General features: G+C 41.6%; 1 protein-coding gene across 5 annotated transcripts in view; it reads right to left on the bottom strand.

Moving 5' to 3' along the window:
* OSBPL8 (oxysterol binding protein like 8) overlaps positions 1-15558 on the bottom strand; it is a 100314-nt gene extending 84756 nt beyond the window's left edge. For 3 of the 5 annotated variants that reach the window (XM_054187951.1, XM_054187953.1, XM_054187957.1), the window contains exon 1: positions 15356-15557. The gene's annotated coding sequence lies outside the window, so the exon portion shown is untranslated. Of the gene's footprint in view, positions 1-15355 lie in introns of all 5 variants that reach the window. The other 2 variants (XM_054187955.1, XM_054187954.1) reach the window with 1 other exon arrangement.
* Between the last annotated feature and the right edge of the window lie 548 nt (positions 15559-16106).

The raw sequence follows: 16106 nt of genomic DNA, 5'->3' as shown, positions 1-16106 counted from the left end.
TAGCAAAGATTGCTATGCAAAGGATTCAAGCAGAGACATTTAAAATTTCACAACAGCAAAATATGCACATATATTGTCAAGCTCAAATCAGTGAACACCTGTTATTTTTCTCCAGAGAAAGTAAGGAAAAGCACAGGAAGAGGGAAGCATGCTACTAGGTTTCTGAGTTGCTAAGGCAGGTAGGACAGCAGCCAAGAAGAAAAACAAATACACCACTATGTGCTTAAATGAAAGAAGAAAAGAGGTGCATGCGGCTTAAGATTATGGACACGGAGGAAGACAGGAAGACAAGGTAATTGTGTGTGACGCTAAACAACATGGTTATCATGTCCATGGGCCCTGATGGGATGCACCCGAGAGTGCTGAGGGAGCTGGCAGAAGTCATTGCTGGGCCGCTCTCCAACATCTTTGAAAGGTCCTGGAGAACAGGCGAGGTGCCTGGGGACTGGAGGAAAGCCAACGTCACTCCAGTCTTCAAGAAAGGCAAAAAGGAAGAGCCGGGGAACTACAGGCCGGTCAGCCTCACCTCCATCCCTGGAAAGATGATGGAACAGCTCGTTCTGGGTGTCATCTCAAGGCACGTGGAGGAAAGGAAAGCTATCAGAAGTACTCAGCATGGATTCACCAAGGGGGAATCATGTCTGACTAATCTGATAGCCTTCTACGATGGCATGACTAGATGGATAGATGAGGGGAGGGCGGTAGATGTGGTCTACCTTGACTTAAGCAAGGCGTTTGACACGGTCTCCCACAGCATCCTCATAGGGAAGCTTAGGAAGTGTGGGTTAGATGAATGGACAGTGGGGTGGATAGAAAACTGGTTGAAAGATAGAGCTCAGAGGGTTGTGATTAGGGGCACAGAGTCTAGTTGGAGACCAGTGACGAGTGGTGTTCCCCAGGGGTCAGTACTGGGTCCAGTCCTGTTCAATATATTCATCAATGACCTGGATGAGGGGATAGAGTGCACCCTCAGCAAGTTTGCTGATGACACCAAGCTGGGTGGGGTGGCTGACACACCGGAAGGCTGTGCCACCATACAGAGAGACCTGGACAGGTTGGAGATCTGGGCAGAGAGAAACCTTATGAAGTTCAACAAGGGCAAGTGTAGGGTGCTGCACCTGGGGAGGAATGACCCCATGCACTAGTACAGGTTGGGGGCTGACCTGCTGGAGAGCAGCTCAGCTGAAAGACACCTGGGAGTCCTGGTGGACAACAGGATGACCATGAGCCAGCAATGTGCCCTTGTGGCCAAGAAGGCCAATGGCATCCTGCGGTGCATCAAGAAGAGTGTGGCCAGTAGGTCGAGGGAGGTCATCCTCCCCCTCTACTCTGCCTTGGTGAGGCCGCACCTGGAGTACTGTGTCCAGTTCTGGGCTCCCAGGTTCAAGAGGGACAGGGAACTGCTGGGAAGGGTGCAGCAGAGAGCTACAAAGATGATTAGGGGACTGGAACACCTCTCTTATGAGGAAAGGCTGAGGGATTTGGGTCTCTTCAGTCTGGAAAAAAGACGGCTGAGGGGTGACCTTATCAACACTTATAAATACTTAAAGGGTGGGTGTCAGGAGGATGGGGCCAGGCTCTTTTCAGTGGTGCCCGGGGACAGGACAAGAGGCAATGGGCACAAACTTGAGCATAGGAAGTTCCACCTAAACATGAGGAGGAACTTCTTTACCCTGAGGGTGGCAGAGCACTGGAACAGGCTGCCCGGAGAGGTGGTGGAGTCTCCAACTCTGGAGACATTCAAAACCCACCTGGACGTGTTCCTGTGTAACCTGCTCTAGGTGACCCTGCTCTGGCAGGGGGGTTGGACTAGATGATCTCCAGAGGTCCCTTCCAACCCTATGATTCTATGATCAAAGCAGAAACCTGAGAATAAAGCTGGGACGGAGAAAAGGCATTTAGAAGTGTCAGACAAGTATAACAAATAGTGACACAGAGAAATCATCTAAATGGTGGCTACAACAGGAAAAATATGGAAAAAAAAATCTATTTTTTAAAAAACAGAATGTCAGGCAAACATGATCCTGTAACAGGACGGAGAATAAACTCACCAGAGATAAAGCAGGCTTTCATTTAGTATGGATGGGAACAGCAACGTTGTGTCACAAGAAGAGGGCAGATGCTCAAAGTTGGAAAACTCTATCTACTACACCCTTAAGTGGTAACAGAAAAGCCCCACCATCTCTCCTCCTCCAAGACTCAAGTCTTGAGACCCTTGACAACAGAGAAGGGAGGAAGGATTCAGTGAGGGCTTTCAGATTGCAAGTTAAACCCCCGATAACATACACACGCTTTCCTTCACTCAGTTCTTCTGAATTTTCACAGACATCAAACTTGTTCAGCAATTACTTTTTGCTGTTGTCGAATTTCCGCTGTACAGGCTGCCCTGCTGCAGAACACACAGTGCAGGCTGCAGAAGGTCAGCTATAGCAAGTTACAAGTCATGAAAACACCAGCTGCTCCCTCACAAAAAAACCAAACAAAACAAACACACAACAAAAAAAAGCAACCCTGAACCACTAAAAAACCCCACACCTCTCCTCTTTCCCTTCATCCAAGAATTCACAGACGCTCAAACTCAACCATCATCTCTATCAAGGGACTAAGCTATATTCAGAAAATCATTCTACAAGGCAAGAGCTTGCTTCTTCAACACTTCCCCCAACACCTTAAAGCTGTATGAACCACAACAGATGCTACTCATCCTGCAAGAAGGACAACCCAAGCTTCTTAAGTCTGCATTTTTAAGATAGAAATATCCGCTAAGCAAGCAGTTTATGTTTTAATCACCTACAAGAAACTAACAGTAAAAAAAACCCAAACAAAACCAAAAAGAACACACCGAACTGATAAAATGAAATTGATTCTTAACACTGGAAATGCAAGCATTTTTGTAAATGCACAAAAACATCTACAAAAATGCCTCAATGAATAACAGTCCAGACTTATGTGCGATATCTCAGATACATTTCAGCTATCACTTCTGGACAATATACATTGAGAGTAACATTGGGTCTCTGTCACTCTAGTTTCCCTTTCCTCTACTGTGCCTGCCAGCACAAACACTTTTGAACTTACTGAATTCACAAAAGGTCAACTGCCAGACAATACTCAGTATTCAGAACTTTTAAAAAAATTAAAAACTCATTGTCTTTAGTCCATACACAATCAAGTTACCCATTACACTATTTACTTAAGAGATGAACAATACACAATCAAGGTACCCATTACACTATTCAAGATGCAACAAGGCTTAGCTTCCCAAAGTTTAAAAACAAAACCCAAAAGAGTCAAAGGTTTGAGAGGCCTGAGCCTCCTGTTGCTACTCAGCAATACCAAATGACCACCGTGTTACAGAAGAGTTACTGGTCTCTTTTTCCAAAAGCAGACTAAGCCCTGCAGTAGTGTAATTTTTCTGCTGGATCTTCAATAACTTGATGCATAAGGTATCGTTGCAAGTTCTGCTGAAGAAGAACAAATACATTAGACAAAAAGATAGGACTTTTAACTGTTCACAGCATGAGAACTGTCATGCTAGTAAGAATTTCAGAGGCATAATGAATTCTTGTACCTGTAATAAATTGTGAAGCCCTCCTTCCTCTTATTATACAGAAAAATTAAGGAACAGAGTTCAGAAATAAATCCACATAAGGGGAAAAAGCCCAACTAAAATGCAGGAAGGTAAGTAGTGTAACCACCTGCAATATATTTTTCTGAGCTTCCTATCGCCAAATATTTAATCTATATAGGATGTAAAGATGTTTTTCTTTGTAAGGATGTTTTTCTTTTCAAATGAAAGACTACAGGTGATACTTGGATGCATTCATAGAACAGAGCAACTGAAACAGTACAGCTGAATGCTGACTTTTGCCTTATTCTATTCATTCCCTGATTCCATCTGTGCTGCTTATATGGCAATTAATAAAACAGAGGTTATGTCCGTATATTTACATTAAAAGATAACATAAGTCCCATTCGTAAGTAGGTTGTATTTACAAAAACAATCTGTCAGTCACAGAGGAAAATGGCTTAAGATAAGCAAAAAAATCAACGTTTTCTTCGTTTCATAAAGAAGGATCAAATATCATTTGATAATAAAATACATAGTAAAAAATTATGCATAAAAATTGTGTTCTGGTCACTTTTTATTAACAAAAAATAAATATTTATACTCAATACTACAACATACATTCATTGACTTATCATGCTTGAAAATAATGGCCACCTACCAGATCTTTAATCTTCTTTCTAATATAAATCAAGCTGTCTTGGAAGAAAGTAGAAATCAACAATAAGATATACAAAGACAACTTTTTAAAGATCACTGAAGACAAATATTGTTTATATGCCCAAAAGGGAAAAAAGTACTAATGCTTGTTTTAATTCAACAAGAACATACCTGTGAAAACCAAAGTAGTACAATTTGTAACCTGTGATCTGACAGCAACCAGAACAGAGGTCTTCTGCAAATTTAAAAAAAAAAAAAAACACAAAGCAAAACCACCCAAACCAAAACCCTCTCACACCACAGGCCGTATTTCCTCACACCAGTTCTTAGTTTACATAAAAAGTAAGCATGTTTTCCTGTTCCAAGCTGAGAATGAAACATAGCTTATGACACTGAAAGGAAATGATTATTAAGCTTAAAAAAATCTTCATGTTAACGCACAGAGAGGAATATCGAGCACTGTTCTTTAAAGCACTGACAGTAAGCATGTATAGTTAATATTTAATTCAAGTAGCTGACGTGGTACAGACCCATCTGTATACTCTCTCAAGTTTATTTTCCACCAGTTTTTCCCTCATTTTATAGGGCAGCTCATGGCTCTCCATTCTGTTTTCTACCTTTATTAGCATGTATAAGCTTTCTATTCAGTGCTTCTTTGACTCAGCAGGCTTTCATTTTTAAAGAACGAACTTTTTTCATCAAGGGAGAACATTCATTCTTGTTCACGATTTCAAAGACCAGTCCTAAAATCTCTCCTTAAACTCAGTAATTTTGTGCATTATTCAAATAGATAGAATTGGCATTTGTGTAGAGGAGAATTCTTTTTGCTTGTAAAAATCACGAGCCTTAAGCCCATGCTTTTCCCGGGTGATTTTCTATCCCTGGTATTTTAATGTAGTTGTTTGAACTGAGGTTTATCCAGTCTTTTTTCAAGGCAGCACAGGTTAGTGACAATTAAGTGTAACTACAATTCTATTGACAAGCTAGAATCAAGGTACTGTTTTCAAAAACAGCAATCAGTAAGTCTATACAGGTACGTTAGTGTGGGGTCTTTAATTCTGTGTACAAAACAAGATTCAAATGTTAGCTTATTGTCTCTACAGTCACAAAGATCACATTTTAATTAATGATGAGATTTTCATTTGATCACAAAAGAAACATAACAAAATTGTAATTTCAGTACAGCAAATACGTACTGTTACAGGAATCTTTCAGCCTCCAACAGGTCATAATGGACAGCCTAACAAAATCCTTAGTCTCAATTTTGATGCTACAATTATTAGCTTAGAATTGCAACTTCTCATTTATTGTGCAGATTCAATTTAGAACTTCTTTTTTAAAAAGTCACTAATCAAAGCAAAGTGGTACCTTTAAAGTCTACAATTTGCATCATACAGATTAATCAAAGTTGCTTTGCTTATTCACACAGAAAGCTTCTTTTTCTAAAGAAGACTGCAAATAACACCAAGGACTTCAGGTCACAGCTACCCCTACTGTTGCCTTAGCCTGAAGACCTAACTGAGAGCCCTACACTGAGGATTGCCAGATAGCAGTTTGCAGGAGGTTACCTGCTTCTGATGTGTTACTAGTACTTTTCTTTTATATACACAAATACATACATGCACACATGCAAATTATGTTTGACAGGTTAAGCAAGTCCTTGAAGTAAAGCAGATACTACACAGGCACTGTCTGCATCATATACAGACAGTACGTACCACTGGCAAGCATATCACTTCAAAAAAACCCAAAAAGCCCAATCCCCTCCCCCAGCTTGCAGTTCTCTGCAGTGTCTAAGCTATCTGGAGGGAATACAAGGTTATGATCATGCCCTCTTCTAAAACGATAATCTTCTGAAAACAGCTAAAGCCATGATTAGTCAGATGGTGCCTAGAGTTACAAGAAGTGAGACAGAAAATTCCTTGCAGCACTTTAACCATTATCAGTGAAACCAAGGCATGAGAAAGGTGGTAAGTGACCACTGAAATTGAACAGGTAGCATAGCTGGAATTGCAGGAGAAAGCAGACAGGTCATACATTATAAGAAAACAGTAATCCCAGATGTTTTTTTCTCAATAAAACTAACAAGCAGAAGGCCCTCATCATCCTAATTATGCAGAAGAACAGATGGAAGAGAAGCAAAAAGACGACCTCAACATTGGCAGAGAAGATGCCATTAGGTTAGGAAAGTGATGCAAGTCATCTCCACTCTCAAGAGATACTCCTCCATTAGTGATATGCACATTAAATCCACATCAAATGCTAGATGTCAGCTGCACAAAGCATGGACAGATGTTCAGTCACATTAAATTAACCCTACCTGCTACTCCAGGTAAGAATTTAACAGCTTTCCTCAATCCTCCTTCTGATCCCCTCATCTAACACTACCATAACTTCCATGACATTGCTTGAATCAGAAAGGAGGAGGATGATCAGTGGGGAAAAACAGAAGGCAATACCACAAAGAAGCACAGAGCATTATAAGTTCTCCCCAAGAGAAATGGAAATAGCAGAGAAGCACATATCTTACTCCAATAATTACTCATGGTCTGGTGTCTGGAGAGCTGGAAATCATGCAAGTCTAAACTATTATTGATCCTGAAATGTATTCTTGTAGACCTTGGATCTTGGCTCCCCGATATGAGACCTAAATGACGACTTCTGACACACAGACCTCTCTCTTCCCCTCGCAAAAGGGGAAGAAAGCATTAAGAAGGCGCATTAAGGAAAGAGAGCACTTCTGCATTAACTTCTGCTACAGCATAACCAGTTACTCAACTGTACAGCTCATATTAGCAAAATTTAACATGTTATCCAAAATTACATAAAACCTGCTATGGTGTACTCAGAATAAATGTATGTTGGCTGGACAGTGAATGTAACAAGTCCACAGAGACTAGTCAAAGCCAAATTATGATCTTAAAGGTATTTTCCAATGTAAACGATTGTATGATTTGGCCCACATTTACTGTGCAAAGACTGCTAACAAAGTTTAGCTGATGCATGGTACCTCTACGTGACAATGTCGTATGGAAAAAGATGGAGCTATTAGGAACAATGAATTCACACCGAGTTAATGCCTGTTTCTGGTTGACTTCTACAGAACTTTTCCTCTGTAGTTTTTCCTCCCAATCACACTAGCTATTATTTGAGGTCTTCGACAAGTCATTTTAAAGCTTTTTTTTTTTTAACTCTACTTCAGGTTCTACGCAAACTTTGTTTCCTCCAGACTTGGATTAAACATACTAGTAATCACTCAAAGACTGTTTGCTAAAAGGAGTAACAGCTGTGCCACCTTTCTTCAATTCTTGTCATTTTCATCATGTTAACAGTTCAACTCAGGACCACCTCCATATTTCTAGGACGAGTATAATAGAAAAAGTTAGTTTCCCTGAGTTACCATCCTATATGCATCATCCTAATGCCAGTGGATACTGTATTCTGTGTTTATACACAGACTATGTAATAAGACGATCAGCATGTTTAAAAGAAGAATATGTACTTTAAATACTTAAAAGTTATTCAGTCTTCTAGATTGTAACAAAAAAAAAAAACCAAACCAAAACAAAAAACCCCCACAACCAAAAAAACCCACCAGTAATCTTGAGTGTTCAACAGTCCCTCAAAAAGCACAGCGCAGCAGTTTCCAGGACTAGTGAAAAAACAGGGTAACACTAGCACTAGTCAAATTAGAGCAGAGAGCAGGTGACTCCTTCCAAAAACATTAAATTACACATCTGCCGTTTTAAGAGAAAAGGGGTCTGCTTTCTAAAGTGCTTGGTTGACTTCACAGGCTCTCTTCACCTTGAAATGACCAAAGCCCTGAAACAAAGCTTCCCTGGTACTCCACCCAGCACCACTCCTAGCAATTGCATTTCATTACCTCCCAGTTGTAACTCTAGGGAGGTGGCATTCAGTAAAGCACACACATAAACGCAGCTTCACATTCAGCAGCAGGGGTGCAGGTGGCAATGCAGACAAGGAGTCAGCACTACTGTCATCTTCCTACACAAGAAGCACAAAGATTATCTGTGCCTGTCTACCAGGTGGGAGATATACCAGCAGTAAACTGTATAATAAAGGACAAATAAATGAATCCATCAAGCAAAAGAGCTGCTTTATTTTCATGCTACACGTAAGGGTGGGTATGAGGGAGAAGAAATAGTTAAACGGCTCACACTCAGAGTCAGGCCCAAGTAACCTACACTGCATTATATGCATTAAGTCATAATACATTTGTTTCAACCAAAATATTTTCCATGCATTATGCAGTTGATTGCATTACTCTAAATGGATATCTAAATTAGCTCAGTTCAGAGACACAAATAAACTTGTTCTTGTTATTGCTTTCCACTGGAAAAAATACTGAAAGAAACATCACGAGAGCTCTCAGTTATGCAAAAGAAACTGCTTACATTAAAAGCCTTATAATGGAGTTCTTATCGGACAAATGTAAAGTCATGCAAGGAAGGAGACTGGTGATCTTCCAGAGCCATGTTAAATATTTGTTTTCAGGCTGTAGTCTCTCTCTTAGACCAGTTCTCCAGTGAAGAACAATGGTAAACCCACTCTCCTGGTACAGTATGGTGCTGCAGGATTCAACTGCCGCAGTTGCAAAACAACAAACTGCAGTTTATGCAGACTCACTGGTTTAATGTCTAAACAATATCTTAGCTATCCCTTCTGTGTTCAAGAACAGTATTTGCTTTATACAGCGAGAAGGTTCACAAGTTGCACTAAAACCCTTCATTGTGAGCAAACTGCCTCCACCTCCTCCTTCTCCTCTCAGCAGCACCAGCATCCCACCACATGAGGAACAAGACTCCTACCCTGCTCCTTTCCACCACACGTCCCCACGCAGAGAGGAGCATGTCGCAGCAGGTCCCTCGGGCAGCCACCTCCAAGATGAGTCTGTAAGGAGTAACCTGTGTAGGGGCTGACAAACTTGAGCAGATTTATTCCAAAAGCTTTGCATAACTGAAAGAGCATTTTTCCCCTAACTCCAGCCATCTACTCTACAGTATTGCTATCACCTGCAGAAACAGACCATGGAGGACCTCTCATGCTATGGCCTGTTTCAAAGAAAACACAGTGGCTCTTAAGCAGGTATTTACATCAGAATTTAATGTGCAAGAATAAAGAAAAAAATATTTTATTTTGTACTGAAAAGGGCTTATATCCATCACCGTGTAACCTCACACTGAATGATCTTTCCCACTATACTTTAACTAGACAAGGGAAGCTAAGTTCTCAAGTAAACATGTTTTTTAATTCAGTGCCACTTGAGAAGTATCTAATCACAGATTTACAGCATCATCATGCTTTTTTTTAAAAAACTTGCAAAGACTGCAAAACCACAAAATCTGAATATATTAACTAAAAACCGAGATCAGTCAATGCAATACTGAAGCAAACATTGCCCACATTTTACCTAGAAAAGTACTCACTTTGCCTGTAAAAGCATCCTTTTTATGACATCTTAACAGTAGTTAGAAAAAAAAATCCACATAAAGTCTCAGGCAAAGGAACTTTGCTGCATTGCTGGCAATAAGTGCTTCATGAATCTTAAAATGTTACATTTCTCCTTCAGCATGTGGCCAGGAATCTTTTATAATTCATGAACCAGATACCAACTGAACCTATAATTTACCAGACAAATCTCCTATCAACAATATAACACCCTTGCTAAGTAGCATTATCTAGTTATAAGCTGCTGCTCTTAACTTTACAAATGATCTATAAGAAATACAACATCTAAAGAACAGCTTTTCAAGGGAAAAAAATGCGTCAACTACTGAAACAAGGCCCTCTGTAGATACTTAAAAAAAGACCTACCATACATAAGACAAACACAGGTTTGGAATGATGCTTCTACCCTTTGAAGAGTCAAGTAAATCATTTACAGATGTTATTTATTACTTTGAAGGGGAAAGGAGAAGTGAAAAATATCTTTTAATTTATTAAAGATTTTCCTACGATAGATAAAGCATTCCTAAGATAAGTAAAGCCCAAGACACAGCCAAATACTCAACTCAGTTTACTGGACCACCCACTTACTATCAGCTTTAAACACATGAATATTAAAACCAAACTATTTTCTGCTGAGGCACAATTCCCTAAACAGCTAAAACCGTCAATCAAAACAAGTCACCTGCAATCTGCATGCTTCCCCAAGTTGTGCAACACAAAATTCAGTAAAAATATTTTTTTCACGTTTCAATGACCAGTAACGTAGCTGCACTCCCAAGTCCAAGCCTTTTAAAAACCAACCTGCTAGTCTTTAAAATAGCCTTCAAAATACTATGGCTTTGGTTTGCAGGCAAGCAAAAGATAACTCTGGAAGAAACAAGCTGGTTTCCCCTTATCTCAACTGAATAGTCATATTAACAGTTTCTGCAGTACTACAACACAAACACTCTGACAGGATTATTGCACTGGAAAATGTACAAACGTATAGATAGCATATGAACTAGCCCAAGCTTAGATGCAACGGGAACGCTATAAAATGGATGAACAAATGGTTGAATGAGAAAAAGAGGAAGATGAGATACACACACTCCCATATTGTGTCAAAGTCACTGGAACTGTAAGAAATTCCAAAGAGACAGATGTAGCATTTTTAATGGATGAAGGATCAGTGCTGCACCCTGTGCTGAGGGAACAAGCTGAGATAAAATCTCACATCCACAATTAAGAGTGTGAAGAAAATGAGGTTTATTTATTCCTCTCCTAACACCAGAAGTCCAAGCTACTTCCTCAAAACGAAAATCTCACTTCCCAAATGCCTCTTACCATCTGTCAAACACTTTTAGCTGCTCTCAAGAGGCTTCTTATGCTACTATATACGTTACATCTGCAACAGATTTTCTTGTTGTGGAGTACAGATGGAATAAAACATTGTTTTATAACAAACACAGCAAAATACCGCACCGGATTGCAAGTGTGTACCATCCAGAACCACTTACTCTGAATAAAACACTTCTCACTAACGTATCTGCTGCTAATCAGTGCCCTATTACAAGCACTGTTTCCTAAACATGACTCACTTAGTTTATGGGGTTCAACACTGCACATACGCCCTCCTTTTAAAAGTCAATGTCAGTCCTCAAAACATCAAGGTCCACCAATTCTCTTGGTATGAAATTACAAAAATTAATTAATTGAGATAAATTACCAGAAAAGCATGCAACTTGCTGTTCCCAAAAGCTGGCCAAGTGTTTGTTTTAAGATAAAGCTACACAGAGCTGCTTTATACACAAGCACAGAGCTTGTGTATAAATTGATGGAGTTTCTTAGGCAGAGAAACCACCTCTTTGATCAGAAGTTAATTTATAAATTAACATCCCCAAAATTATGCATATTCTTCAAGTCCAGGACCAAACTAAGTCCACAAAGCAGCAACAATAGATTTCCTCTACTAATTCCCAATATCATGATAGTGAATGTTCATTTTTCAGAATAACTAATTTTTTTTTTCTACCTTCTGGTTACAATTAGACCTTTCAACATCCAGAAAACTTGTGAAAGTCACACTAGTCTCAATATTTAATATGTTTTCAGCAGAAGCAAGGGGCTTACAAAGCCTTTTACGTTGCTCCTAGCTGTAAGGTCAGCACGACTCTCCATGCTGTGTTAGTGGACAAGCTGTAAGTTGCAGAGGGAAGGAAGGAAACCATTGACACGCTGAGGTTAAACAGAGAAGTTATCAACTCTGCCCAAAACGCAAGGCAACAGAAAAAATAAAATAACTCAAGCAAAATCCAGAAACAGTTCTCTAAAATTAATAAAAGCCTTTGGAAAAAACTTTTGTTGTTCTTGCGAGGTTTTTTTATTTGGTTGGTTGGTTTTTAAAAAAAACACAAACAAACAAAAAACCCAAACAAAATAAAACACCAGAACTCTGCCCATGGCCTCTTATACCTTAAAAGTAATGTATTTCTGAACTATATTACCATCAACTACCTGTTATAATAAAAGGCTAACTAAAAAGAAAAGCTTTATTAATTCAACATCATTATGATCACATCAGAATGGGAGGGGGGAAGAAAAAAAAAAGTAGTCCTTTGGTAAAGAATTTTTTGGCATTTAGAAGTAGTATTTTTTACTTCCTCACCAATTCACCAAAACAACCTAGGTGAAGAACTATGCTGTTTCATTTCCTGTAAAAACAGGGACTGCATAAATACCTGCCTCAAAAAGCTTTGAGCTACTGCTCCCTTCCTCCTGAACAGTACCTCCACAGTAGAAGCAAGTTCTTCATTAACAGCATACTGTATTATGAAACACAATTTATCTGACCAGGATTTCCACATCATAATTTTGGGAATAGGACCATCAACTTCTATGTTGGTATTACTTCTATCATACTGTACATATTGAAGAACCCACACTTCTAGGTAGTAAGATAATCCTGTTTCCCAGAAAACAGCTGTCACTGTTTTCTGCACTGAAAGTCTTTTTTGGTCTTCCTTCATGATTCTCTGGTTTGTTGAACACTATAAGTTGTTTTTCTGCATTTAATCATAAATTTGAGTAACCCAGAGTTCAATGTAGGTTCATTAAAAAAACAAACAAACACAAAAACCCACCCCACACTGCTTGGCCCATTGGCAAGTTTTAACTATATGATGGCACGCAATTTCTGCAACAAGTTTATTTTCTGTTCCGAAAGAGAAGCCCAAGAGACTAACAGATATTTGACAAACAGCCTAGAGTGACATAAATTTCACAGCATGGGGAGGGAGAAGGTAGAAAAACCCCTTAGAAATCTCCCCTGAAGGCTTCAGGAAACAGAAGTTGTGGGAAAGGCAGTGAGGGGGCAGGTGGTAAAACAGTAGTCAGTGAAGAGATGAAAGCCTAATAACTGACTTGACACTGTTTATTAAGTTTTGGTTGAGTGCTCTATGCAACGAGCTGGACTGAGAGTGGGCTGGAACACAACTTCACAGAATACAAAACATGCATACTTTCTTGTACTAGGTAATGGCACAAACATTTGAAAGCCTAAGAGCAGACAAAAGAAAAAGGCTAAGTATTGCATCACCTAAGACCCTCTTGATGACTTCAACAGAATTTTTTTTTTTAAAAAAAGGCAAATCTAAAAAAGATTTATCTTCAACAAATTTCTTTTCCCCCAAAATTACTTTCTATTAATTTCATCATTTTATTTCCCTTTGGAGTAAAACCCTGAGATAAAACAGTAGGTGCTAATGAAAGAACAGGAGCACATCAATTTGACTTTCTGTCCTGATTCAGTTCCCTGTAAGAAGTGTACAAGTCCAACATTTTTTCCTGCATTGTTGTAAAAGTTAACAAGCTTTAACACGCATTTATAAAAACTACTTGGAAGTACCCCAGAAGTCGACATTTTCGGGCAAAAAAATATGAGCTGGACAGCCCTTTTCTGAAAAGTCAGGTTTTAACTAATTTTACATAATAGCATGTTTAAAAGGAGCTCTTTCCCTGCCCCATGATTAAAGTAGAAAACAAACAAACAAAAAAGGATCTGTTCATTGCTAGATCTAAGTTATAACAGTCTCAACAAATTCACTTTACTTACAGCATCTTCATAACTGCACAACAGAAAAATAATTGAGCCAAAGGGCCCACAAGTGACCATAACCACACTTCTCTCTTTTTGCAACTAGTTTCAATTTTGAAGCAGACTGCATTAAATTACCACCAGGAAAGGAGGGCTCTACAACAAAGTTTTAGAAAGTCATATATACACACAAAACAAACTACTTCAAAGCTCAGGGGCTTTGATGAAAAACTAGTGCATGGCTAAAAACAACAAACATCCTCAGAAGTTTGCAGGGAACTCTAAAGCAAAACAGCACACAGAATTTTACCAGTCCCTTCTACAGCTACTTGACAGCCAATAAGTGAAATCATGCTCTTCTCCTTTCCCCCCCACCTTCATTTAAGGCCATCCTTATCAACTCTAAACTCAGGAGTTAGAGTATCAGGAGAGCAGACCTGATAAAGACAAGTGGGGTGCAACACCTCCATACACACTTCAACTGCTCATAACATTTGCCGTGCACTAACAAGTCAGTATCAACTACTATATTTTCAAAACTCTGCAAATTAGGTTTTTATTAAAAAAGCATTAGCAGGTGCTCAGCTGTGTAACACTTAGCGGATCAAATAGATTTACATTTCTGTGATTAAGTTGAAATGATCGAGAACTTCCAGATGAAAATCAGCACTTTTAAAAGGTTTCCTGTCCTCAGTCTTGAGAACTCCGTTTTGTTTGGACAGCAGTTCACAAGGAGCAATATCTCATGTTAGAAACATCTTCAGTGACAGACAGGATTTCATGGCTTTCCTCCTTTTGGAAAATTTATGCTATAGAAATGCTGTATAGAATTCACTTTATGAAGATTATTATTTCAAGCCAAAGTCTGAAGCTCATCTGAATTACCACCAAGTACGTTAAGCAAAATGCCTTTAGACAACACATGAATGTACTCTTTTGGAAGCGAGCCATTTATAAGGCCTGCTAATAAAGATGCCAAGGAGCGGCTGGCAGCAATAAGGGACTAGCGACAATAACCAGGATTTGGGTCCCATTTCCCCGGGCACTGCTCAATCAGATTACTTCCCCAGCACCAAGGGAAGGACGTTACCGGCAATCAAAGAAGCTAAATTTTAACCGCATGCGGTACTTAACCCGACTGTTTTCAAGCCGTGGCTTGTGGCTCCTGGCGGGCCCAAGGCAATTAACAAAAGCCAGCCGATCGCCAACGCCTCAGCGGCCCCACGCTCGGTCGCGGGGCTGCCGCGCTGGGATGCAGCCGGGCTTCAGCACCTCCGCGGAGCCCGGCCCGGCACCCTCACGCAGCCCGGCAAAACCACCCCCCGAAGCGGCGCACGGCCCTGCCGCCACCGGAGAGCCCGGGGATGGGGGCTAGCGGAGACCCCCCCCCACGCCAGCCCCGCAGCCGGCGGGGAGAGGCAGCACACGGCGACACTCCGTGACGCCACGCCGCCACCTCTTCCCGCCAGCGGCGGGGACCCGAGCGGCATCACGACCCCCCCATCACTCCCCGCTAAGGCCGCGGCGGCTGCGGTAGGGCCCGGCAGGGCGAGTGACACCCGCCCTCCCGCCGGGCTCTCTCTCACCTCTCCCCGCAGCCAGGTCCAGCGGGAGGCGCGGCGGGGCGGCCCAGCCGGAGCCGGTGCGAGGACGGGAGGGAGGGGGGGGGAAGCGGCAGCCGGGACCCCTCCCCTCCCCGCCGCGGAGCTCCGCCTTTACCACCAACCGTTCCTGCCCCCTCAGGCGCGCTTCCCCCTCTCCTCGCGCGGCGCCCGGTCGCCGCTTGATCCCCTCATCCGGGCGCGCGCGCAGGCGCGCCCCCGCCCCGTCAGTTGGCGGCTGGCAGCGGCCCCGCCCCCTCGTGGCACCGGCGGGCGGCCGTTAGCGCGGCCTCGGCCGTGGGGGTCTGAGGCGGCTCCGGGAAGGTGCCTCAGGTCCTGGGGAGGCGGAACGACAGCGGCCCCCCGGGCTGGGAGGCGGCTCAGTGTAGGGGTGGGGGGGTGAGTGGGCCGGCCGTCGGGGAAGGGAGCCGGAAAAAAAAAAAAAAAGAAAGCTGGTGTGGTGGGGGCTCTGGGTCTGTGACAGGGCTGAGGGGCCGAGCGAGGGTCCAGAGGTCGTTCCACAAGAGACAAAAGTATAATCCCAAAACATTTTGGGGGACACTGTGAGGGGGGTCTTTGCTGTGAAGGGGCTGCTGGAGTTCACAGGGTTGGAGCCGCCCTTCTTTCTTATTAAGGAAACCCCCTTGCTTTCCAGCGGCACTGTGCCTTCAAGTAGAAACTGTGAGCTGAGTGCTGGAAAAAGTACAGTCATAAGCAGCACGGCAGCATTGTATTA

This window comes from Rissa tridactyla, chromosome 1 (assembly GCF_028500815.1).
Source record: "Rissa tridactyla isolate bRisTri1 chromosome 1, bRisTri1.patW.cur.20221130, whole genome shotgun sequence".
Lineage (NCBI taxonomy): Eukaryota > Metazoa > Chordata > Aves > Charadriiformes > Laridae > Rissa > Rissa tridactyla.
Note: the sequence above shows the minus strand (reverse complement) of the source record. Positions and strands in the feature narration are given on the sequence as shown.